Source organism: Bos indicus, chromosome 15, assembly GCF_029378745.1.
Source record: "Bos indicus isolate NIAB-ARS_2022 breed Sahiwal x Tharparkar chromosome 15, NIAB-ARS_B.indTharparkar_mat_pri_1.0, whole genome shotgun sequence".
NCBI classification, from domain to species: domain Eukaryota; kingdom Metazoa; phylum Chordata; class Mammalia; order Artiodactyla; family Bovidae; genus Bos; species Bos indicus.
Genome location: NC_091774.1, coordinates 44,405,986 through 44,433,416, shown reverse-complemented (window position 1 = coordinate 44,433,416; position 27,431 = coordinate 44,405,986). Strand labels below are relative to the sequence as shown.

General features: G+C 37.8%; 1 protein-coding gene across 7 annotated transcripts in view; it reads right to left on the bottom strand.

Moving 5' to 3' along the window:
* Window positions 1-27,431, bottom strand: part of STK33 (serine/threonine kinase 33) — a 208,289-nt gene that overhangs the window by 119,234 nt on the left and 61,624 nt on the right. The window lies entirely within an intron of this gene.

The window sequence follows — 27,431 nt, the reverse complement described above, 5'->3', positions numbered from 1 at the left end:
AGAAGGCTGAGCTCTGAAGAACTGATGCTTTTGAACTGATGCTTGAGTCTCCTAGACTGCAAGCAGATCAAACCAGTCAATCCTGAAGGAAATCAATCCTGAATATTCACTGGAAGGACTAATGTTGAAGCTGAAGCTCCAATACTTTGGCCTCCTGATGGGAAGAGCTGACTCACTGGGAAAGACCCTGAGGAGGGTCTTGAGGAGACATGGGAAGAAGGGCATGAGGAGAAGGGGACGACAGAGGATGAGATGGTTGGATGGCATCACTGACTCAATGGATATAAGTTTGAACAAGCTCCAGGAGATGGTGAAGAACAGGGAAGCTTAGTGTGCTGCAGTCCATGGATTTGCAAAGAATTGGACATGACTGATCTACTGAACAACAACAAAATCTCAGAAGTTTTCTCAGATAATGGTTCAATTTCACATGTACAGAATATTTCAAATGAAATTTGTTTGCCCTTGGTAATCAGAAAGAACCTGAGCTTTACTGTTAGACCAAGGTTCAAATTCCTCACCAGTGACTTAACCTATGTGGTCTCAACTTCCTTATATGCAAAATATATAGATGGTGTCTATATACCTACATGGCAGAATTGTTACAAGAATAGGATTAATGTATGTAAAGTCCTGACATATTGTAAGCTTTTAATAAGTTGAAGTTTTTATTATTATGAAATTCTGCCAAAACTCAATAGATGGTAGCATCAGAAAATTATTTTATCAGTCATAATTTCTCAATCTAATGCTCCAAATATTGTTCTACACAGTTTCCAATATACAAATGGTCATCTAATTAGCTCATAGCTAGTTTAGAATATAACCTTATGGGAGTTTGCTCTAGATGTGTTCAGCTTTATTGTAGAGGAAATGGCTTGCTGAACTAGCCCACAAGCAGCTTGTTAAATGTTAAATTCTGAATGCTACAGGCACTCAAATATTGCATTTATAAGAATTTTTTTAATATTATAATGTTGGACATCAAGAACATTTTAGCCTAGCCACGACCACAGTCTCTCAAAGTATTACTGCTCTGTTATTCCTTAATGACTGATCAAGAAGGAATAATATGTAATTGGTTAGGTTTTCAGAGAAAAAAGAGGTGTCTGCATCCACAGATTTATTTACTTGGTGAGTTTTCCAAACATTGCAATGGAGCTGTAAAAACAATGTGATTAAAATCGATAGAGCACATCATTTGCTGATACTGTTGCCCAAGAAAAGGCAATAAGCCTTAGGCATGTTATTACTAGATTACACAATTTCACTGACAGGTTCAAGATTTTTAAAAGCAACTGAGAATAAAGAGGATTTCTTTTTTGGAGCCATGGGATTTTTGTCTTCAATTAAAAGGAAACCATCATTTCTCTCTTTTTTTTATGATGAAGACTTAAAATGTCCTCTATAACATTTTAAAGATAATATTAATACTAAACTTTTCCTTTGTTTCCTAAAATAAATTCAGATTAATGATCCTGATTAAAGCTAAACTGAGAGCTACTTTTGTTTAACAGTATCATATCCAACCACCCATCCACTTAACAAATACTAGAATAGTTCAGGAAATAGTGGTTATGGGGTTATTATTTCTTCAAAGTCCATACAGAAGTATATGAAAGTCCAAATATATGAACTTGGAAACCTCTTCTACAAAAACAATCAATGATTCTCTTTTCTATCTTGGTGATGAAATGATAAACTTTAAAACAGGCCTTCAAATTCAGAGAATGCTACATTTCAAAGCATGCTTTTTAATCAGATAGCAAAAGGTAGTCATATAGACATACATTCACTAGATAAAAAGTACTTTTACCCTGGTCAGATCTTCTACTATACTACAAACAGAAAATTGCAGAAGTTTTTGGTTGATTTGTAGAGAAAATTCCAAAACAGAAACATTCTTCTGTAGCATGGGAAAACTGATGATATCAACTATGTAGTTTTATCCTTATGATAAAAAAAAGTTGACTAGAAATATTGAGAGGATTTTAATCATGAATCCTGATAGGAAATACAAGGCTAGGTTCACAGAAATAAATAAACTTACCAGGTATTAGGCCCATTCTAGCTTTTACCAAGAAAACATTAAATTTCCAGGGGAGCTTAGATTTTTAGACATATCAAATGTAGATAATTTTTAAAAGAAAATCTATAAAGCACCATATACTTTCTTATCACTAATGTACATACTTACTTACCTACATACATAAATAAAAGCTTTATGTTCTAAAGTACATGAAAAGATGTTCAACATCACTAATCATCAAGGAAATGCAAATCAAAACTATTGATACATTAAGGTATCGCCTCACTCAGCTCCAAATGGTCATCATCAGAAAGCCCACAAATAACAAACGTTGAGAGGGTATGGAGCAACCCTTGTACACTGCTGGTGGGAAGGTAAATTGGTGCAGCCACTACTGAAAACAGTATTGGAGGTTCCTTAAAAAAAAATAAAAATAGAGCTATTATATGATACAGATAGTTCACTCTGGGGCATGTATCCAGAAAAGAAATATTCATGAAAATGAATTCAAAAAGCTGCATATACCCTAATATTCATAGTAGCATTATCTATAATATCCAAAACATAGAAGAAACCTAAATATCCATCAAGAGATGAAAGTATAAAGGATATGTGGCTACATATATACAATGGAATATTACTCAGCCATAAAAAGAATGAAACATTGCCATTTGCAGCAACATGGATGGATCCAGAGAATATCAAACTGAGTGAATTAAGTCAAATACAAATATTATACCACTTAAACATGGAATCTAAAAAATAATACAAATGAATTTATTTACAAAATGGAAACAGATTCACAGACATAGAAAACAAACTTATGGTTACCAAAGGAGAAAGGGGGATAGGGAGAAATAAATTAGGAGTATGGGATTAACAGACACACAATACTACAAAAGGAATTGGTTTTAAAAAAAAAAAAACACAAAGATTTACTATAACTATATAGTAAATAGGGGATATTTAAACAAACAGTAAATATATAGGGAACTATATTCAATATAATTTACTATAGAAAAGAATCCTCATAGATAAATAGATAAAGATATCTGAATCACTTTGCTGTACTCCTAAAACTAATACAATATTGTGAATCAACTCTACTTCAATTTTTAAAAACAGTTCTATGTTCTAAACAGATAGCTATTGGAATAGACAGCTTTATTAACGAAATAATACAATTTTCCTTAGTTTCTCCTTCTCTCCTCCACATTCAACAATTCTATTTCTAAAACAGTTCTCAAATCCATTCAATTTTCTCTATTCCAAATGCCTACATCAGTATTATCCATTGCCTGGGTTACTATGCAAGAGCTTCCTAACTGGTCACCTTGATTTCAAATCAATCCTCTCATCCAAAGCATTTGCCATACTCTAGCCAAACTGTTCTTTCTAATATGTAAATCTTACCATGTTTCTTCCTAATAAAAATTGCTTCAGTATGATATGGCCTCAGTTTACCTCTTCAGGCTTAACTCATACTACTTCCTCAATGTAAAGTTTTCTAACATATAGAACTTCTTTCTTGTGATGTTATGCTTTCTCTAGGCCTTTCTACATGTACTCTCAGCCTGGAAATATTCTTTCCCATTCTCCCCTTCATTGTTATAATTTCTCCTCTTCTTGAAGATCTTAGCTTAGGCATCATCTCCTTTGAAATTTTCTTGATATCCTGAATCCCAGCTGAGTGCCTGCCTCTCTTTTGTGCACTGTACTTGCTCCATCATACTCTGAATTCCACATGGTCACTTACTTGTCTGTGTCCTTCACTATATCCAAAGTTCCCTGAAAGCAGGGCTGGTGTCTATATTGTTAGCTATTGTCTACCCAGTGAAGAAGTGACAAAAAGAAATATGCTTTTTATAAGGTGTATTCTACCTGCAGTATAGAAAATGTATGAAAGGCAGAACAATATTGGGGATGGAAAGACAAGAAGGTATTATAACAGTTTAAGCAGGACAGAAATGAAGTCTTAATTAGGAAAGCAGCATCAGTGATGGGGAAAATAGATTCTACAGATATTTAGGAAGTAGAGTGATAGAACTTTATAACTGCTCTCCTATGACCATGGTGAGAGAAAGAGAAAAGTTAGAGAGGACACTGAGGTGGAGATGTCTAAGATGCAGTGGCTACATAAGTCCAAAGATAAAGAGACATCTAGATTTAAAACTTGTATTTAAGAATTATGTTGTGCAAGAGGCAACTGAAATCACGTATAGGTGAGATCACCCAGAAAGGATGTGTGGAATGAAAACATAAGAGAGTCAAGGACAGAACTTTCAAAAACATCAATATCTAAAGGATAATCAGAGGAAGAGCATCCCCTGAACAATGGAAAAGAATAACCATAGAGGCGAAAAAAAAAAAGTATTTTATGAAGGAAAGACTGTCAAAAGCCAAATGGCTCAAAACTTTTAAGAAAGATGAGGGCTGGAAAATCGTATTTAAAAATTAAGCTATGGGGTACTGTTGGCAAAAATGGCAGATTAGGGAACAAAATCCAAAATTTTGTTCATCCATAAAAGCAATGAAAAAGCTGAAAAAATTTTTAGAATAAACTTTTTCAGAGCTCTGGAAAAGCCTTCCAGCAATACAGGAAGTGTTTATCTTTAAATCAATAAATAGTGTATGTCAGTAAGAATCGCACATTTTGTGACATTTTAACTTCTCTTAGTTCTATCCTCCATTCTCATCTCTGCAATAGTCTTGAAAAATAACAGCCCACATTCCTGGTACATCCTCGTAGTCACTGAGTGGAGAAGAAGGGAACTGGAGCCCTTTTAAATCCTCATTCCCAATAAGCTGTCATTATTTGACCTTCCTGTTGGTTCCCTGGAAGACCCCACTTATAAGTTAGTCTGTATTTGGCCTGACTCAAAACTCACCTCATACAGAAAACCTTCTCCCAAAGGGCAATTGTTGAGAACAATTACAAGCAAGTGTTTTAACTTCACAGCTGCCTGAGGAATTGGTTACTATATGGTGCAACAATAGACTAACCAAAAAAGCTTGAAAGGAACAGCTAGGAAATGTTAATCCATATAAGTTTTGAAAAGCTCCAACATAGTCTTGGGAATCTAGGAGACCACAAAGAGCCATGTATAAGGCTGTACCCAAACAAAATAAAGACTTCAGGAGGCCCTAAGCTCTCGTCTCTGGCTGACCTTGAGGTCCTGCATAAGCAGGAAATGAAGGGTAACAGCTGTCCCACACCTTGCTGTGTTGAAGGTACACCCCAATATAAACATAGAGCTCTCAGCAAAGACTGGTGATTTGTTTGTCACAGACATTTATGGAAAACTCTTCCAATCACTGGGTCACCACTAAGCTAAACAAGTAGAGACATCAGTGGCCACACAAAACAAATAACATAGACTTCACATAATTAGTTCTGAAAAATCACTAAACAAACTACTACAACAACAACCAAGGCAGCAAAAACACCCTGGGAATGGGAGAGTGTCTGATTTCTACAGTTGCTACGTTTTTAAAATGTTGAGTTTTCAACAAAAAATTATGAGCCATGCAAAAAAAAACTCTAGAAAGTATGGCCATGCAGAAGAACAAAAGCACTCAATATAAACTGGTCCTGAGGAGGCCATTTGTTATTAAACAAATACTTTAAGTGAGTTAATTTAAATATGTTCAAAGAGCTGAAGGAAACTATGTCTAAAGAACTAAAAGAAAGTATGAGGTTATCTGGCCAAATAGAGATTATCAATGAGATATATGAGTTACTTTTTAAAAACTCAAACAAATTCTGGATTTGAAAAGTACAATAATTGAAATGAATATTTCATTAGAGACACTCAATAGCAGATTTGAGCAGGCAGGAAAAAGAAACAATAAACTCAGCTGAAGATATGTCAATGAAGTTGATCTAGTTTGAGGAACAAAAGTTAAAAGAATAAGGAAAAATAAACATAGCCTCATAAACATGGGGAGATACCATCAACTGTGTCAATATATGCATAACAGGAGTCTCAGAAGAAAAGGAGAAACAGAAATGGGAAGAAAGAATATGTGAGGAAATAATGGTCAAAAACTTCCAAACTTGATTAAAAACATTAACGTCCACATCTAGAGGCTCAAAATACTCCAAATATAACAAACTCAAAAAGATCCACATCTTGACATATGTTAGCCAAACTGTCAAGAGACAAACAGAATTCAGAAAGAGAGAAGTGACTTATCACATTCAAGAAATGTTCAATAAGACTAACAGCTGTATTCTTATCAGAAACAGAATGAAGAAAATGGAATACCTGTGGCGGATTCATTTCGATATTTGGCAAAACTAATACAATATTGTAAAGTTTAAAAATAAAATAAAATTTAAAAAATAAAAAAAAAAATAAAAAAGAAATTAATGAACAAGTGTTAATAAGTAGTTTTTCTATTTTTGAATACAATCAGTGTAAAAAAAAAAAAAGAAAATGGAATGACACATTTAAGGTTCTTGGGGAAAAAAATCTATAAATCAAGAATTCTAAATCCAGCAAAAACTACCCTTCAAAAGTGAAATGAGTAGCCAAAGGCCAGTATTACATTAATAACAAAACAATCAAAGACATCACATACTTGCACATGCATGCACACACACACAACTAGAGATCAATATTCCTTATGATTGATGATAAGTGCAAAAATCTTCAACAAAGGACCAGCAGCATATACCACCAAAATACTAAATCAAACAACATATGAAAAGGATTACACAATACAATGAGAGGAGAGTTGTCCTAGGAATACAAGGTTGGTTTGACATATAAAAATCAATGTAATACACTATATTAATACAATCCAGGGAAAATAAACATATGATCATCTCAATACCTGCAGGAAAAAAAATTAACAAATTCCAATATTCTCTCAAGATAAAAAATTCAACAAATGAGGAACAGAAGGGAATTTTTTCAAACTGACAAAGGGAATCCAAAATACCCATAGCTAACATCATAGTTAATGGTGAAAGACTGAAAACTTGTCTCCCCAAATCAGGAACAAGTCAAGGATGTCTACCCTCACCACCCCTATTTAATACTGTACTGGAAGTTCTAGCCTGCTGCTACTGCCGCTAGGTCACGTCAGTCGTGTCCGACTCTGTGTGACCCCATAGACGGCAGCCCACCAGGCTCCCCTGTCCCTGGGATTCTCCAGGCAAGAACACTGGAGTGGGTTGCCATTTCCTTCTCCAATGCATGAAAGTGAAAAGTGAAAGTAAAGTCGCTCAGTCATGTCTGATTCTTCACGACCCCATGGACTGTAGCCCACCAGGCTCCTCCGTCCATGGGATTTTCCAGGCAAGAGTACTGGAGTGGGGTGCCATTGCCTTCTCCGGGAAGTTCTAGCCTTAAGAGTACTAAACATGAAAATAAAATAAAAAGTATCCAGATTAGAATGGGAAAAGTAAAAAATTATCTCTATTCGCAAATAACATGATCATGTATATAGAACATTCTAAGGAATACACATACACATACTCACTAATAAATGAGGGTAGCAAGGCTTCAGGATTTAAGATCAATATACGTAAATCAGTTGTATTTCTATACACCAAAAGTGAAAAATCAGAAAATAAAATTAAGAAGGTAATTCAATGCAATAATATTAAAAAACACAAGTAAATAACAAAATAAGTACAAGATCTGTATATGAAAACAAACAAACAAAAAAACTCTGTCAAAAGAAATTAAAGAAACAAAGGACACTGTCTATTGTAGACAGTGCTGTGATGAACACTGGGGTACACGTGTCTCTTTCAATTCTGGTTTCCTCGGTGTGTATGCCCAGCAGTGGGATTGCTGGGTCGTATGGCAATTCTATTTCCAGTTTTTTAAAGATGGGGAACATGTGTACACCCGTGGCGGATGCATGTTGATATATGGCAAAACCAATACAATATTGTAAAGTAAAAAAAATAAATAATAAAAATAAATAAATAAATAAAAGAAAGGACACTGTCTTCATGGCTGGAAAAACCTAATATTGTTAACATGGCAATATTCCACAAAACTGATCTGCCAATTCAGTGCAATCACTATCCTTTTCCAAGTGTCTTTTTCTTTTCTGCAGAAATTGACAATCCTAAAATTCATATGGAAATGCAAGGGATACAGAATAGCCAAAATAATCTTGGGAAAAAAGATCCTTTCAATATAAAAGGAAACAAATGGAATATATACAAATAATTTCAGTACAAGGCAGAAAACAAAAGTATAAAGCACAAGATGGAAAGAGCAAGCTTTTCCAACTTGGGTAATCAAAAACTCTAATTTATCAAAGAAGATATACAAATACCAGTAAGGACATGAATAGACACTCAATTTCTTTAGTCATTATTATAATGCAAATGAAAACCACAGTTTTGAGAAATGAAACCACAGTATCACCTCATACTCACCAGGAGGGCTACAGTTAAACAAACAAAACCAGACAATAAATGTTGGAGAGAATATGAAATAACTGAAATGCAAAATGGCATAGCTGGTGGGCATGTATCAACAAAATGGTATAGCCATGGAAAACAATTTAGTCGTTTCTCCAGAATTAAAGAGTTACCATGTTATTGTTGTCCAGTCACCTAGTCATGTCTGACTCTTTGTGACCCCATGGACTGCAGCATCCCAGGCTTCCCTGTCCCTCACCATCTCCTGGAGCTTGCTCAACTCATATCCACTGAGTTGGTGATGCCAGCCAGCCATCTCATCCTCTGATGCCCTTTTCTCCTTCTGCCCTCAATCTTTCCCAGAATCAGGGACTTTTCCAATGAGTTGTTTGTCTGCATCAGATGACCAAAATACTGGAGCTTCAGCATCAGCATCAGTCCTTCCAGTGAATATTCAGGGTTGATTTCCCTTAAGATTGACTGGTTTGATCTCCTTGCTGTTCAAGGGACTTTCAGGAGTCTTCTTCAGCACCACAGTTCGAAGGTATCATTCTTTGGCGTTCTGCCTTCTTTACCGTCCAGCTCTCACAACCATGCATGACCACTGGGGAGGCCATAGCCTTGACTATACGGACCTTTGTCGGCACAGTAATGTCTTTGCTTTTCAACACACTGTCTAGGTTTGTCATCACTTTCCTGCCAAGAAGCAATCGTCTTGTGATTTCATGGCTGCAGTCACCATCTGCAGTGATTTTTCAGCCCAAGAAGAGGAAACCTGTCACTGTTTCCATCTTTTCCCCTTCTATTTGCCATGCAGTAATGGGATCAAAAGCCATGATCTTGGTTTTTTCAATGTTTAGTCTTAAGCTGGCTCTTTCACTCTCCTCCTTCACCCTTATCAAGAGGCTCTTTAGTTCCTCTTTGATTTTTGCCATTAGAGAGTGGTAACATCCACATATCTGAGGTTTTGTTTTTTTTTTTTAATTAATTTTATTTTATTTTATGTCTCTCCTGCCTATCTTGATTCCAGCTTGTAACTCATCCAGCCTGACATTTCTCATGATGTGCTAAGCATACAGATTAAACAGTAACAGCAGACAGCCCTGTCATACTCCTTTCTCAATCTTGAGCCAATCAGTTGTTTCATACAGGGTCCTAACTGTTGCTTCTTGACCTGCATACAGGTTTCTCAGTGGACAGGTAAGATGGTCTGGGTATTCCCATCTCTCTAAGAGCTTTCCAGTTTGTCACAATTCACACAAAGGCTCTAGCATAGTCGATGAAACAGAAATAGATATTTTTCTGAAATTCTCTTGCTTTCTCTATAATCCAGCGAATGTTGGCAATCTGATCTCTGGTTTCTCTTCCTTTTCTAAACCCATTTTGGCCATCTTGAATTTCTTGGTTCACATACTACTGAAGCCTAGCATGCAAAATTTTAAGCATGACCTTATTAGCATGGGAGATGAGTGCAACTGTCCAATGATTAGCACATTCTTTGGTACTGCCCTTCTTGGGAATTGGGATGAGGACTGACCTTTTTCAGTCCTGTGGCCACTGCTGGGTCTTCCAGATTTGCTGACATAATGAATACAAAACTTTGATGGCATCATTCTTTAGGGATCTGAATAGTTCTGCTAGAATTTCGTCACATCCACTAGCTTTATTAACAGCCATGCTAGTTAAGGCCCACTTGACTTCACACTCCAGAATGTCTGGCTCTGGGTGACTAACCACACCATCACAGTAATCCGGTTCATTAAGATCTTTTTATACAATTCTTCCATGTCTTCTTTCCATCTCTTCTTGATCTCTTCAGTGTCTACTAGATCACTACCATTTTTATCCTTTATTGTGCCCATCTTTGGGTGGAATGCTCCCTTGATGTTTCCAATTTTTTTTGTAGCCAAAGATGGAGAAGCTGTATACAGTCAGCAAAAACAGGACCTGCAGCTGACTGTGGCTCAGATCATCAGCTTCTCAGAACAAAATTCAGGCTTACACTAAAGAAAACTGGGAAAAACAAGAGGCCAGCCAGGTATGACTTAAATCAAATCCCATATGAATGCACAGTAGAGGTAACAAACAAATCCAAGGGACTAGATCTACTTAACAGTGTGCCTGAAGAACTACAACAGAAGTTCATGATATTATACAGGAGGCAGCGAACAAAACCATCCCAAAGAAAAAGAAAAGCAAGAAGGAAAAGTGATTATCTGAGGAGGCTTTACAAATAGCAGAACGGAGAGAAGCAAAAAGCGAAGGAAAGAGGGAAAGGTATATCCAATTAAATACAGAATTCCAAAAAATAGCTAGAAGAGACAAGAAGGCCTTCTTCAGTGAATACAGCTTCATATTAGAAGAAAACAACAAAAGGGGAAAGACCAGAGATCTCTTCAGGGAAGAGTCAGCATATCACCCAGCAACTCCTAGGTATAGATCCAGGAGAACTGAAAACACATTACACAAAAACTTATACATAATGTAACAAAGCAGCACTACTCACAGTGCCAGAAAAGTCAGAAACAATATGAATGTCCATCAACTGATGAATAAACAAAATGTGGTATGTGACATAGATATATAAAATTCAGCCACTGATACGTGTACAATGTGGATTAACCTTGAAAATAAAATGATAAATAAAAGAAGCCAGATTCAAAGACCATATATTAAATGACTCTATTGATAAGAAGTGTCCAGAAGAGGCAAATCCATACAGATAGAAAATAGAATAGTGTATGTCAGGACCCAGGGAAAGGGGAAAAGGTAGCAATGTGATGTGATTACTAATTGGTATGAGGTTCTTTGGGGGGAGAAGACATTCTCAAATTATAAGGTAGTGATGGTTGTACAACCATGGAGTAAAACACTTTAAACTGGTAAATTTTTCAAATATTAAGTTGTCCCTGAAAAGTTGCCTAGATTAAATTAAGTAAATTGATGGGGTCAGACTAAATATGAATTCTTAAAAGGCAAGGCATTTGGCCACTTATCTCAAGCTCTGTCACAAGGCATCAAAATACTAATTGAAAAGCAGGAATTCAGCCTATCTTATAGGTTTGTCTAATTTCAGGGCCCAGTCATACAGAAAAAGACTATGTGCAGTCTTTTCTCTAGCAGCCTTACCCCAAGAAAGAGCCTTAGCAAAACCCTAGGCCAACTAGCCCTCTAGCTTAGGTCTCTGCCCATGAACAACGCTGTATTCTTTCATTACATCATGGACTGCCTAGGTTCAAGTCTTGGGCACTTACTAAATTTGTGTTTTTAATCTACTTAATCTACTTTTTTTTTATTTTATTTTATTTTTAAACTTTACAATATTGTATTAGTTTTGCCAAATATCGAAATGAATCCGCCACAGGTATACCTGTGTTGTACTTTAGTTTCCTCATCAGTAACTTGGGATAATAGAGCACATTTCATAGGTTATTATGAGGATTAAATGCTTATACTAGTGCCTAATGAATTATAAGCCCTCAACACACATTGTAGGGTAATGGAACAGGGCATGAGTCTAAATCATGACCAAATGCCTCACATTATGCCCCAGAAAAGATTCTTTGATAAGTTCTATCTATTCATTGGTAAGTTCTGTGGTAAAGAGAAAGGTAAAGGTAACAGTGAAGGAGGAAAAATAATGCATATCCATGTCAAACCCACAGTAGCAAATAATGTTTTTACATTAGGAACTAATACACACACACATGTATACATACAATGAAATTAATTATTAATTGAAAATGCCCTTAATATTTATAATATACTCTATTTGTTATTCTTGTCTATCCTATTCCCAATTTTTAAAAACTCTTGTCACATCACCCTATTATCACTCTACTAAATTGATTTTCCCATCCAGTAATGGTCATGGTCCAAAGTTTGACCAAATTGGCATTGAAAAATATGAATCTTGACATGTGACCATCTAATTTTAACACTTTCCAATACTTTGGCCACCTAATGTGAAGAGTTGAGTCATTCGAAAAGACCCTGATGCTGGGAAAGATTGAAGGTGGGAGGAGAAGGGGATGACAGAGGATGAAATGGTTGGATGGCATCACTGACTCAATGGGCATGAGTTTGAGTGAACTCCAGGAGTTGGTGATGGACAGGGAGGCCTGGCGTGCTGTAATTCATGGGGTCTCAAAGAGTCAGACACGACTGAGCGACTGAACTGAATTGAACTGAATTTTAATACAAAGAACAATAAATTAAGGGCTCAATAAAGGTTGGTATTGTGGAAACACAAAAAAATTTAATAATTTGACTGGGTCACCTAGGATCCACTGCATACAACCATGGACTTGAATGGAAATTCAAACACTAGGAATTAAGAATTGGTCATAGTTAGTCTCCTGACTTGCCTCTTGAGAAACCTATATGCAGGTCAGGAAGCAACAGTTAGAACTGGACATGGAACAACAGACTGGTTCCAAATAGGAAAAGGAGCACGTCAAGGCTGTATATTGTCACCCTGCTTATTTAACTTCTATGCAGAGTACATCATGAGAAACGCTGGACTGGAAGAAACACAAGCCAGAATCAAGATTGCTGGGAGAAATACCAATAACCTCAGATATGCAGATGATACCACCCTTATGGCAGAAAGTGAAGAGGAACTAAAAAGCCTCTTGATGAAAGTGAAAGAGGAGACTGAAAATGTTGGCTTAAAGCTCAACATTCAGAAAACTGAGATAATGGCATCTGGTCCCATCACTTCATGGGAAATAGATGGGGAAACAGTGTAAACAGTGTCAGACTTTATTTTGGGGGCTCCAAAATCACTGCAGATGGTGACTTTTGCCATGAAATGAAAAGACACTTACTCCTTGGAAGGAAAGTTATGACCAACTTAGATAGTATATTCAAAAGCAGAGACATTACTTTGCCAACAGAGGTCTGTCTAGTCAAGGCTATGGTTTTTCCAGTGGTCATGTATGGATGTGGGAGTTGGACTGTGAAGAAAGCTGAGCTCTGAAGAATTGATGCTTTTGAACTGTGGTGTTGGAGAAGACTCTTGAGAGTCCCTTGGACTGCAAGGAGATCCAACCAGTCCATTCTGAAGGAGATCAGCCTTGGGATTTCTTTGGAAGGAATGATGATAAAGCTGAAACTCCAGTACTTTGGCCACCTCATGCGAAGAGTTGACTCATTGGAGAAGACTCTGATGCTGGGAGGGATTGGGGGCAGGAGGAGAAGGGGACGACAGAGGATGAGATGGCTGGATGGCATCACCAACTCGACGGACGTGAGTCTGAGTGAACTCCAGGAGTGGGTGATGGACAGGGAGGCCTGGCGTGCTGTAATTAATGGGGTTGCAAAGAATCGGACACGACTGAGCAACTGAACTCAACTGAACTGAGTCTCCTTTATACTACTATTTTCCCAATGTGGGTGGAAGACAAGCTGCTAAAATATTCAGTACACTAACTAATGGCAAAGCTTAGACATAAACTTGACAGGTGTTATCTGATTTGTTAATTAGACAATGTTGTTGTTTCTCTTGTCCCTTTTCTCTCTTCTTCTAGGATAAGCGCCAAACACCATAGAGTTCTCAATGCCCTGTCACTAGTCCACTCACTGTTCAGAGCACCTGCCTTACCTCTACCCACATTTCCAAGGTCCTCGGGTTTTCTCCAGGCCCCAGTTTTACCTCAAGTCTGCCACACAGTTTCCCCATGACCCCACCACTATATGGCATTGGTGAGCAGCTTCATGGGCTTCCCGAGTGGCTCAGCAATAAAACAATCTGCCTGCAATGCAGGAGCTACAGGAGCCACAGGCTTGCTCCCTGGGTCAGGAGGGTCCCCTGGGGGAAAGCATGGCAACCCATTCCAGTATCCTTGCCTGGAGAATCCCATGCACAGAGGAGCCTGGTAGGCTACTCCATAAGGTCGCAAAGAGTTGGACACGACTGAAGCGACTTAGCACACGCATGCAAAACAGTTTCAAAACTTGGCCCAAATCTGTTCTATATGCTTTGGAAAGGCAAAAGGAGAAGTAGTAATTTATCACAAAAACATGTTTAATCTGCATTGAATGGGTAAATTACTGCTTAAGTCATTGATTTTACCATATCCAGATGCTGAAGGAGCTATCCAGTATCTAAATATGAGATTCACAGATGAATAGGCTTCTCAGAATTCAGCTTTGTATGTACTATATACTATATTTCAATATATCCAAAAATATATAGTCCATATAATAATAAAAAAGATATCATGGTAAATTTATGATCACAACTATAATCACTTTACTATTAATATTATCACAATGGCAATTATATCCATTTATTCAATCATTTATTTAATAATATTGATCAAGTGCTACTACCTGTGAGGAATTATGAGCCTTATAAAAGAAACAAAATAGTAAAGTCCTAGATCCTTTCAATCTTAAAAGAAATAATATGGCATATGTACAAATAGTTTCCATGCAAGATAGAAAACAAAGGTATAAAATACAAGACGGAAAGATATAAAATACAAGATGGCTCTTTCAACTTAGGTAATCAAAAACTAATTTATCAAACCCAAACTATGGTTTACTACAGTTTAGATCACGCTTAACAAATAACAATTAGTTGGTACACCTTTGAAACAAGAAAACAAAACTCTGCTTTTTAATACACTGTCTGGGTTTGTCACAGTTTTTCTTCCAAGGAGCAAGCATCCTTTAATTTCATGGCTGCAGTCACCATCTGCAGTGATTTTGGAGCCCAAGTAAATAAAGTCTGTCACTGTTTCCATTGTTTCCCCATCTATTTAATGTGAAGTGATAGGACCGAATGCCATGATCCTCATTTTTTGAATGTTGAATTTTAAGCCAGCTTTTTTACTCTCCTCTTTCACCTTCATCAAGAGGCTTTTCAGTTACTCTTCACTTTCTGCCATCAGAGTGGTGTCATCTGCATATCTGAGGTTGTTGATATTTCTCCCTGCAATCTTGATTCCAGCTTGTGCTTCATGCAGTCCAGCATTTTGCATGATGTACTCTGCACAGAAGTTAAATAATCAGGGTGACAATATTCAGCCTTGCCATACTCCTTTCCCAATTTTGAACCAGTCCATTGTTCCATGTCCAGTTCTAACTGTTGTTTCTTGACCTGTATACAGGTTTCTCAGGAGGCAGTTAAGGTGGTTTGGTATTCCCATCACTTTAAGAATTTTCTACAGTTTGTTGTGATCCATATAGTCAAAGACTTTAGCGTAGTCAAGGAAGCAGATTTTTTTTTCTGAAATTCTCTTGTTAGCTGCAGTTGATTTCCTTTCTTTATATTTACAGGAATATTTCATTCCAAAATTGTCAATGAAATCAACAGTCTAAACAGAACATTTGAACCATAAAATATACACAATATTGGGACAGAATTAAAATAAGTACATTATTTATTTATTAAGTATTTTCCACTAGGTCCTGAGGCTAGTGAAAGTGGGGACTAGAGAAGTGTGCTATGTCCCTCCTGCTCCCTAGGATGGAAGAAAGCCTTTGCATCCAAGGAGACAAGAACATGGGGAGCATCAAGGTACCGTGAAACACTAAACAAAGAATAAAATACTAATCATGAGCTGAAACAAATTACTAAACTATTTTTTGTTAATGCAACTCAAGTTTGAGAAGGTCAGGCCTGTGGAGACAGTAGAAGGAAAAGTATTTAAACTTCTCATGTGGGGAATCAAGAAGTACAAGCATCCTAAAGGAAAAGACAAACTTACTGGTAAAGAAGAAGAGAGGGTCTTGGTGTGGAAAACAGAATATTATTTTCTTGTAGTAGAGAAATATGTACTATATATGCTGGATAAATGAAAGACCCTTTCCTCCCTTAGCTAAGGAAAAAAACTATTTGGAAATTTAGAAATATTTTCCAAAATGCTTTGATAAAAGGAAAAACAAAACTGAAATTACAGACTCTCAAGGAAACTATGAAGAGCAAAATGTTTCCTACCAAATTATGGGGAACAGGGAAAGTTATATTCAGAAGAAATTATATGGCTTCAAATGCTTTTCTTATAAAAGAAGAAAAATGAAAAAGAAAATTAGTGTTCACATTTAGCAACTAGGAAAAGAACAAATAAATAGAAAGTAGAAAGAAAAGATGAAAAGAGTAAAGCTTCAATTAATGAAACAAATATCTCAAATAGAAAATGAATAAATCTAAAAACTGATTCTTTAACATGATTAATAAGATAAAGAAATAAAGAAAAGCAAGATATGTATATGATTCAACTTGATCATGGTGTATGATCTTTTTTATGTGTTGTTGGATTCAATCTGCTAATATTGTGCTAAGGATTTTTGCATCTATAGTCTTCAAAAATATTGACCTGTAATTTCCTTTTTTAATAGTATCTTTGTCTGCTTTAGTATCAAGGTAATGATGGCTTCATAGAATGACTTTGGGTATGTCCCCTCCTCTTCAATCTTCTGGAAGAGTTTGAGAAAGGTATATGTTCTTCTTTCTATATTTGGTAGAATTCCCCTGTGAAAACATATAGTCCTGGACTCCTGTTTGCAGGGAGTTTTGTTTTGTTTTGTTTTTCACAAATTATATTTCACTTCTAGTCATTGGTCTGTTCAAATTATCTGTTTCTTCTAGATTCAGTTTTAGCAGACCATATGCTTCCAGAAACATTTCTTCTACATTGTCCACTTTGTTGGCATATAACTGTTCATAATATTTTCTTACAGTATTTTTTTATTTCTGTTATATTGGCTGTAATTTCTCCTCTTTCATTTCTTATTTTATTTGGGTCCACTCTTCTTGGTGAGCCTGGCCAGAGGTTTGTCTATTTCACTTTTCCTTTCAAAAAAACAGCTCTTGGTTTTATTGATTTTTTTTCTATCTTTTTAATCTTTATTTTATTTATTTACTCTCTGATCTTTCTTATTGCCTTCCTTCTGCTAACTTTAGGTTTTGTTTGTTCATCTCAATAGACAAAGAAAAAGCACCTGATAAAATTAGCCATCCATTCATGATAAATATTAATACTCTAGCAAAAGTAGGTATAGAGGGAACGTATCTCAAAATAATAGGAGCCATTTCTGACAAACCCACAGCCAACATAACACTCAATAGTGAAAAGCTGAAAGCCTTCCCACTAAATTCTGTAACAAGAAAAGGATGCCCATTCTTACCATTTCTATTCAACATTGTACTGGAAGTCCTAGCCACAGCAATTAGACAAGAAATAAAAGGTATCCAAATTGGAAGAGAAGAGGTAAAATTATCCTTATATGAAGATGACATGATACTCTATCAAAAACTATTAGAACTGATAAATGAATTCAGCAAGGTATCAGGATATGAGATTAATATACAGAAATCTGTTGCATTTCTTTATACTAACAATGAAATATCAGAAAGTATAAAAACAACCCCATTTAAAATCACACAAATACCTCAGAATAAACCTAACCAAGGAGGTGAAAGACTTATACACAGAGAACTAAACATTGATAAAGGACATCAAAGATGATTCAAGGAAGCAGAAAGATATCTCTTGTTCTTGGATTGGAATAATTTAGTTAAAATGGCCACACTACCCAAAGCAATACACAGATTTAACGTGATCCCTATCAAATGATATTTGTCACAGAACCAGAACAAGTAATCCTAAGGTGTATACAGAATGACAAAAGACTAGAATTGCTTTGGCAATTCTGATGAAATGTTTTTTCTAATGAAAAAACAAAGCTGGAGGCATAATGTTTCCAGACTTCAGATAGTACTACAATGCTACGGTAGTCAAAACAGCACAGCACTGTCACAAAAACAGATACATAGATCGATGGAACAGACTAGAGAGCCCAGGAATAAACACACACACCTCTGGTCAATTAATACTCAACAAAGGATGCCATAATATACAAAAGAGATAAGACAGTGGTGTTGGGAAAGTTGGATAGCCACATGTAAATCAATGAAGTTAGATCACTCCCTCACATCATCAGTTCAGTTCATTTCAGTTGCTTAGTTGTGTCCAGCTCTTAGCAGCCCCACGGACTGCAGCATGCCAAGCCTCCCTGTCCATCACCAACATCTGGAGCTTGCTCAAACTCATGTCCATCAAGTCAGTGATACTGTCCAACCATCTCATGCCTCACACCATACACAAAAGTAAGCTAAAATTAGCTTAAAGACGTAAATATAAGCCATGAAACCGTAAAACTCCTAGAAAAGAACATAGGTAAAACATTTTCCAACATAAATCATAGTGATGTTTTCTTAGGTCAGCACCCCAAGGTAATAGAAATAAAAGCAAAAAAAATTTTTAATGAGATCTAATCAAACTTATAAGTTTCTGTACACCAAAGGAAATCATAAACAAAATGAAAAGATAACCTATGGACTGGGAGAAAATATTTTGCAAATGATATGACCAACAAGGGCTTAATTTTTAAAATATACAAATAGCTCATACAGCTCAATAACAATAAAAAAAAATGGGCAGAAGACCTAACTAGATATTTCTCCAAAGAAGACATACAGATGATCAAAAGGCACATGAAAAGATGCCCAACATCACTAATCATTCAGTTCAGTTCAGTTGCTCAGTCGTGTCCGACTCTTTTCAACCCCATGAATTGCAGCACGCCAGGCCTCCTTGTCTATCACCAACTCCCGGAGTTCACTCAGACTCATGTCCATCAAATCAGTGATGCCATTCAGCCATTTCATCCTCTGTCGTCCCCTTCTCCTCCTGCCCCCAATCTTTCCCAGCATCAGGGTCTTTTCCAGTGAGTCAACTCTTCACATGAGGTGGCCAAAGTACTGGAGTTTCAGCCTCAGCATCAGTCCTTCCAATGAACACCCAGACTGGTCTCCTTTAGAATGGACTGGTTGGATCTCCTTGCAGTCCAAGGGACTCGCAAGAGCACTGTGGTGCTCTTCTCCAGAACCACAGTTCAAAAGCATCAATTCTTCGTTGCTCAGCTTTCTTCACAGTCCAACTCTCACATCCATACATGACCACTGGAAAAACCATAGCCTTGACTAGACGGACCTTTGTTGCTAATTATTAGAGAAACGCAAATCAAAACTACAGCAAGTTATCACCTCACTCCAGTCCAAATGGCCATCATCAAAAAGTCTACAAATAACAAATGCTGGAGAGAATATAGAGAAAAGACAACCTTCTTACACTGGTACAGTCACTATGGAAAACAGTATGGAGGTGCCTTGAAAAGCTAAAAATAGAGTTGCCATATGATCCCGCAATCCCACTCCTGGGCATATATCTGGAAAACATCAAAGTTCTAATTCAAAAAGATACATACATACCAATGTTCAAAGTGGAATTATTTACAACAGTCAAGACATGGACGCATCTAAGTGTCCACCAACAGATGAACAGATAAAGAAGATGTGGTACATATATCACAATGGAATATTGCTCAGCCATAAAAAAGAATAAAGTTGCATTTGCAGCAACTTGAATGGATATAGAGATTATTATACTAAGTGACGTAAGTCAGACAAAGACAAATATTATATGAATCACTTATATGTGGAATCTAAAAAAGTGATACAAATGAACTTATTTACAAAATAAACAGACTCACAGGCATAGGAAAAAAATTATGGCTAAGGGGAAGGTGGGGAGGGATATATTGGGAGTATGAGGTTAACAGATGCATGCCACCCTATGTAAAATAGATAAACAGCAAGGACCTACTGTATAGCACAAGGAACTATATTTAATATCTAGTAATAAACTGTAATGGAAAAGAAACAGAGGGAAAATATATATATAAAAGATTCAGAGTATAAAAGAAATCATAAGCACAGATGAGAAAGCCATTAAAATAATTATAAAACAATAATACTTCCAATTCTACAGTAATTTTCTTAGTCACAATTATTGCATAACAAAGTACCCCAAAATCAGTGGCTTAAAGCAATAATTATTTTATTATGCTCACAAATTTTATCAGTCAGGGAAGGCTCATCTAGGCTAGAGTCTTTCATGTGACTGCCTTGATATGCCAGCTGAGTTGTCATCATCTGAAAGTTCAACTAGACTGTGTGTCCAGCATGGCTTACTCAACTGGAGGGCAATAGATGCTGGTTGATAGCTAGGAGTTTACACATGGCCTCTCCCGAACAGTGGGCTCAGAGCAATCAGACTTCTTATTTGGCAGCAGACTTCTCCCAGAGACAGACCCACTGAGAACTGGATAAAAGGTGCATGACCTTTTCTGAACCAGCCTTGGAAGTTACACAGTATCACTTCCATCCTATTCTGTTGGCTGAAGTAACCATGCTGCTGCTGCTGCTGCTGCTAAGTCGCTTCAGTCGTGTCCGACTCTATGCAACCCCATAGAGGGCACCTCACCAGGCTCCTCCGTCCCTGGAATTCTCCAGGCAAGAACACTGCAGTAGGTTGCCATTTCCTTCTCCAATGCGTGAAAGTGAAAAGTGAAAGTGAAGTCGCTCAGTCCTGTCCGACTCTTAGCGGCCCCATGGACTGCAGCCTACCAGGCTCCTCCGTCCATGGGATTTTCCAGGCAAGAGTACTGGAGTGGGGTGCCATTGCCTTCTCATAATCCTACCTAGATCCAAGGGAGTGAACATAAATCCAAGCCTTAATAGAACTGTTTTAAAAATTGCAGAAATGTTTTAGAGCCACCACAGCAAAAAATCTGAACCCTAGAGGAAATCAGTAATTTTCTAGCAGAACATGAATTCCCAGTCATGACCAAAAAGAAGTATAAAGCTTGAGTAGATCAAACACCATAGAAAGATAGGAAAAGTGATTAAAGATCAGCCATTAATTAAATGCATCGGGTAGTTTCACACTTGATCCCTATGTAACTTTGAAAGAAGTGCCATATATTTAAACTAGAGGATCTCAAACTTTAATGAGCACCAGAATCACCTTACCAACTAGTAAACATGCAGATTCCTGGGTACCATCTCCAGAGATTCTGATTCAGTAAGTCTTAGAGTGTGGAACAAGAAACTTCATTCCCAAGAAGCATACAGGTGGTGTTCACATCACTTGTCCATAGATGGACTTTGAATAGCAGTGATTTAAAACAGCAACTGGTTTGCTGGCCAAGTCTGGCCTGCCGCCGCTTTTTATAAAGTTTTATTCGAATATAGCCACACTCGCTCATTTACATGGTGCCTATGTCTAGTTCTGTGATCCATAAAGCCTAAAAAAACCTAAAATACCTAAAATCTGGCCCTCTGCCAACAAAGTCTGCCAACCCAGTCTGCCAACCCTTGACTACACCACTATATTATTCTACTTCATTATAGTTTCCCTTTTCCAAACTTCAGAACTTTTGGTAACTCCTGTTGATACTAATGGTTAAAGTGCAAAACAAATATGACAAATAGCTTTCATCTCACAGGCACTCAGTTCACCACCTGTATCACCATGTTGAAGAGGATGTGAAACTGTCCAGGTTCAGTGAGGAAGAATGTTATGATTGATTAGAGATGTTCACCATGGGCATTTACTTGTGGAACCTGACTGCAAAATACACAAGTTTTAAGAATCTTCCCCCCCTCCCCCCCCAAAAAAAAACTGCTGGATAACTGCAACCAAATAGGGATATAATGCACACATTTTTAACTACACCATTAACAATGTATTAGATTTTGTTCCAACTGCTGTGGAAGTTATTGCAAAAATATATAAATATTTCACATTCATAACAAAGTGAAGTAAATAGAATTCTTTTGATATTTTATCAGAGTGTAATACAGACCAGATTTATCATGTTTGTACACAAGATTTCTGAGATTGATGTCTGCTCATGAAAGAATACTAATAATGTTTCAAATGCTGTGAGCCTATATTTTATCAGTTGAAAATGTCCCCATTATTAAGACATCTTTCAAAGATCCTCTTAATATTAGGGATGAGTTTTGCACATTAACACCATTTTCCCATGATGTTAGTTCTAAAATAGTGACTCAGAACATACCAACAGCAGAAATGACATTTTAAAATTTGCATATTTACATTATTATTTAAAAGGAAAGTATGCATTTTTTTGGTGCTAGGCAAAACAAAAAGTGCACAAGAAAATATATGTGTGTGCTTGTAGTTCCAGGCAGAAAAAAAATTGCAGATGAAAATTTCCAGTGTGGGCAAGAAACAGTTAAATACTAAACCCCAATTAATCAGGAAGTCAGCAGCAGGGCTGCCATGAAGCCCAAGGATGGTGGCCTGGGAAAACTGACCACATAGCAGAAGTCCTAGAGGAACAAGGCAAGGGTGGCCAGGCATACACAGACAGGATTTTTTCCTACCACTGTATTACTCCTTGCATTCACAAAGTCTGGAATGTAGGAAAAACTCAATAAACATCTGTGGAAGGAAGGGTCAGTTCAGTTCAGTTCAGTTGCTCAGTCGTGTCCAACTCTTTGCGACCCCATGAATCGCAGCATGCCAGGCCTCCCTGTCCATCACCAACTCCGAAGTTCACTCAGACTCACATCCATCGAGTCAGTGATGCCATCCAGCCATCTCATCCTCTGGCGTCCCCTTCTCCTCCTGCCCCCAATCCCTCCCAGCATTAGAGTCTTTTCCAATGAGTCAGCTCTTCGCATGAGGTGGCTGAAGTATTGGAGTTTCAGCTTTAGCATCAGTCCTTCCAAAGAAATCCCAGGGCTGATCTCCTTCAGAATGGACTGGTTGGATCTCCTTGCAGTCCAAGGGACTCTCAAGAGTCTTCTCCAACACCACAGTTCAAAAGCATCAATTCTTCGGCGCTCAGCCTTCTTCACAGTCCAACTCTCACATCCATACATGACCACAGGAAAAACCATAGCCTTGACTAGACGGACCTTTGTTGGCAAAGTAATGTTTCTGCTTTTGAATATGCTATCTAGGTTGGTCATAACTTTCCTTCCAAGGAGTAAGCGTCTTTTAATTTCATGGCTGCAGTCAGGGTAGAAAGCATGAAAAGTGAAAGCGGCGGGGGCGGGGGGAGCAGAAGTACATACAACAAAGCTGTGGCTCCATCTGAAGTATCAGGTGGTGATTACAAAGAACACTTGGGGAAGGTTCAGTTCAGTTCAGTTGCTCAGTTGTGTCTGACTCTTTGTGACCCGATGGACTGCAGCACACCAGGACTCCCTGTTCATCACCAACTCCTGGAGTTTACTCAAACTTGTGTCCATTGAGTCAGTGATGCCATCCAACCATTTCATCCTCTGTCATCCCCTTCTCTTCCCGCATTCAGTCTTTCCCAGCATCAGGGTCTTTTCAAATGAGTCAGTTCTTCACATCAGGTAGCCAAAGTATTAGAGTTTCAGCTTCAGCATCAGTCCTTCCAATGAATATTCAGGACTGATTTCCTTTAGGATGGACTGGTTGGATTCCCTTGCAGTCAAAAGGACTCTTAAGAGTCTTCTCCAACACCACAATTCAAAAGCATTAATTCTTTGGTGCTCAGCTTACTTTATAGTCCAACTCTCACATCCATACATGACCACTGGAAAAATCATAGCCTTGACTAGACGGACCTTTGTTGGCAAAGTAATGTCTCTGCTTTTTAATATGCTATCTAGGTTTGTCATAACTTTTCTTCCAAGGAGCAAGTGTCTTTTAATTCCATGGCTGCAGCGACAATCTGCAGTAATTTTGGAGCCCCCAAAAATAAAGTCTGTCACTGTTTCCATTGCTTCCCCATCTATTTGTCACCTATTTGGGGAAGGTAACTGGTAATAAATAAGTTTCTCAACTAAAAGTGAAGGTGGGCAGGTAATCAGCCTACAGTTGCTAAGGGTCTGATATGCAGAGACAAGGAGCAGCTCTGCAAAGGACACAACAGCTCCTGACATATTCGAAGCAAGTCTCTCTAGTTCCTGTGCACTATCTCTAAATACCACAAAGACAACTACATGCCCAGAAAGAATATGGATCCTCTGAGACTTTTTATTTATTATGTGGTCTCTCTGGCCTAAAACCCTGTATTAACACCTAGCAACAGAAAAGGAGGAAGGGCAGATGGGACTGTGATGTTGATGATATTCGGTATGCTGGGTGAAATGCACTGAAAAGCTAGATAACTCCAAATTTTATGTGAAGTTTTTAGAACTGGGAAGTCCATGTTTGTAACTAAAGACTGTACATCTCCTGAAAACATATACAAAAATTTGTGTCTGAGAGTGTGTGGGCATTCTTCTGAGAAGGGAGTCCAATACTTTTATCAGAGTGCCAAAAGGTCTACAATCTACCATACCCCCTTTCCCAAAAGGTCTACCATCTACCATACCCCCTTTCCCAAAAGGTCTACCATCTACCATACCCCCTTTCCCAAAAGGTCTACCATCTACCATACCCCCTTTCCCAAAAGGTCTACAATCTACCATACCCCCTTTCCCAAAAGGTCTACAATCTACCATACCCCCTTTCCCCAACCGTAAGAGCCACAGCCACCATGATTCACAAACTAGATCATCTGTGGGACACAACACTCTAAATTTAAATATAAAAGAAGATACGAGAGTATAACACTTGTCATAAAGGTATTATTTCTCCAAACTAGGTTCAGGTACTTGTGTGTGTGTATGCGTGTAGCAAGGTAAATTTTTTCATACTGAGGTCTGGGTCAAAATGTTTGAGAGCCTCTGCTCTAAGGCATAAGAAATGGCTATACACAACTTTGTAACATATTAAATCACCATCCATTGAAAACAATTAGGTGAGCTGTGGGTCCAGCGGGTATTCTGCTGTTTTGAGTGACACATGATCCACCAAAATAAAACTGCTATTATTAGATAACTGCAATCTTCAATACTCAGAAATGAACATATATCTTAGAAGGTCCTATTGATCTTAAGGAGACCAAGGACTATAAAGAGGTTGCCTTTGAAAGGACCCTGCACACTGGCTGTCTCGGCGAAAATGTGAAACACTGAATTAAGTGTTTAGGAATGAGAAAAGCGCGCTGAACATTGGGGTACACGTGTCTCTTTCCCTTCTGGTTTCCTCAGTGTGTATGCCCAGCAGTGGGATTGCTGGATCATAAGGCAGTTCTATTTCCAGTTTTTTAAGGAATCTCCACACTGTTCTCCATAGTGGCTGTACTAGTTTGCATTCCCACCAACGGTGTAAGAGGGTTCCCTTTTCTCCACACCCTCTCCAGCATTTATTATTTGTAGACTTTTTGATCGCAGCCATTCTGACTGGTGTGAAATGGTATCTCATAGTGGTTTTGATTTGCATTTCTCTGATAATGAGTGATGTTGAGCATCTTTTCATGTGTTTGTTAGCCATCTGTATGTCATCTTTGGAGAAATGTCTATTTAGATCTTTGGCCCATTTTTTGATTGGGTCATTTATTTTTCTGGAGTTGAGCTGTAGGAGTTGCTTGTATATTTTTGAGATTAGTTGTTTGTCGGTTGCTTCATTTGCTATTATTTTCTCCCATTCTGAAGGCTGTCTTTTCACCTTGCTAATAGTTTCCTTTGATGTGCAGAAGCTTTTAAGTTTAATTAGGTCCCATTTGTTTATTTTTGCTTTTATTTCCAATATTCTGGGAGGTGGGTCATAGAGGATCCTGCTGTGATGTATGTCAAAGAGTGTTTTGCCTATGTTCTCCTCTAGGAGTTTTATAGTTTCTGGTCTTACGTTGAGATCTTTAATCCATTTTATAATAATATAGCCAGTTTATAATAGCCAGGACATGGAAGCAACCTAGATGTCCATCAGCAGATGAATGGATAAGAAAGCTGTGGTACATATACACAATGGAGTATTACTCAGCCATTAAAAAGAATACATTTGAATCAGTTCTAATGAGGTGGATGAAACTGGAGCCTATTATACAGAGTGAAGTAAGCCAGAAGGAAAAACACCAATACAGTATACTAACGCATATATATGGAATTTAGAAAGATGGTAACGATAACCCTGTATACGAGACAGCAAAAGAGACACTGATGTATAGAACAGGCTTATGGACTCTGTGCGAGAGGGAGAGGGTGGGAAGATTTGGGAGAATGGCATTGAAACATGTGAAATGTCATGTATGAAACGAGATGCCAGTCCAGGTTCAATGCACGATGCTGGATGCTTGGGGCTGGTGCACTGGGACGACCCAGAGGGATGGTATGGGGAGGGAGGAGGGAGGAGGGTTCAGGATGCGGAACACATGTATTTTATTTTTATTAAATATTAAAAAAAAAAAGAAAAGCGCGCACTTTTCCCTTAGACAGAATCTTCTCAGCATCTCAGAAGGATATCAGGGAAGGGGAGAGTATGTAAATCCATCCTTAAACCTGGCACAGCAATGAGTTTTAGAAAAATTATTACTTCTTTTACACAAAAGATACAGTAAATTTGCCAAGACCACTTGGGTGTAGGGGTGTCACTTTAGTCCCAGTTACCAGTATCTGGTACTGTCCACTATTCTCTTCTAAGCCTCAAGACAAGAAACAAAAATGGCCCAGGCATTGGATTACTTTGTTTATGGTCTAAAATATTATTACTAAAGCAATTTATAGATTTGAGTTGTCCCAATCAATGCAAAATTTTCAAAAGTATCCTAGATTTTGCACAGCCAGACCACTACCTTCCTCAATCTGCAAAAGACTAGAAGTTATCCCTCAGACAGGTTCTGGCTTGGGGTTCAAGCATACCTGAAACCAAAAGTGAAGTACCATACTGAGATACTCCATCCCTCTTGCCCTGCTTACCCCCTATAATGCATGGAACCAGGCTTACATCACCCTGGCTGGAGACCAAAACTTCCTCACTGGAGAAACTGCCTGATACGCTAACAGGTGCATAGGTACTGACCTAATGGGGTTCTTCCCCTAATCCCTGGTTGCTGTTGTTTGGTCACTAAATCTTTTCCAACTCTTTTGCAATCACATGGACCATCGACCATCAGGCTCCTCTGCCCATGGGATTTCCCAGGCAAGGATACTGGAGTGGGTTGCCATTTCCTTTGCCAGGGAATCTTCCCGACCCAGGGATCAAACCCGCATCTCCTGCATTCGCAGGTGGCTTCTTTACCACTGAGCCACCACAATCATTGCAT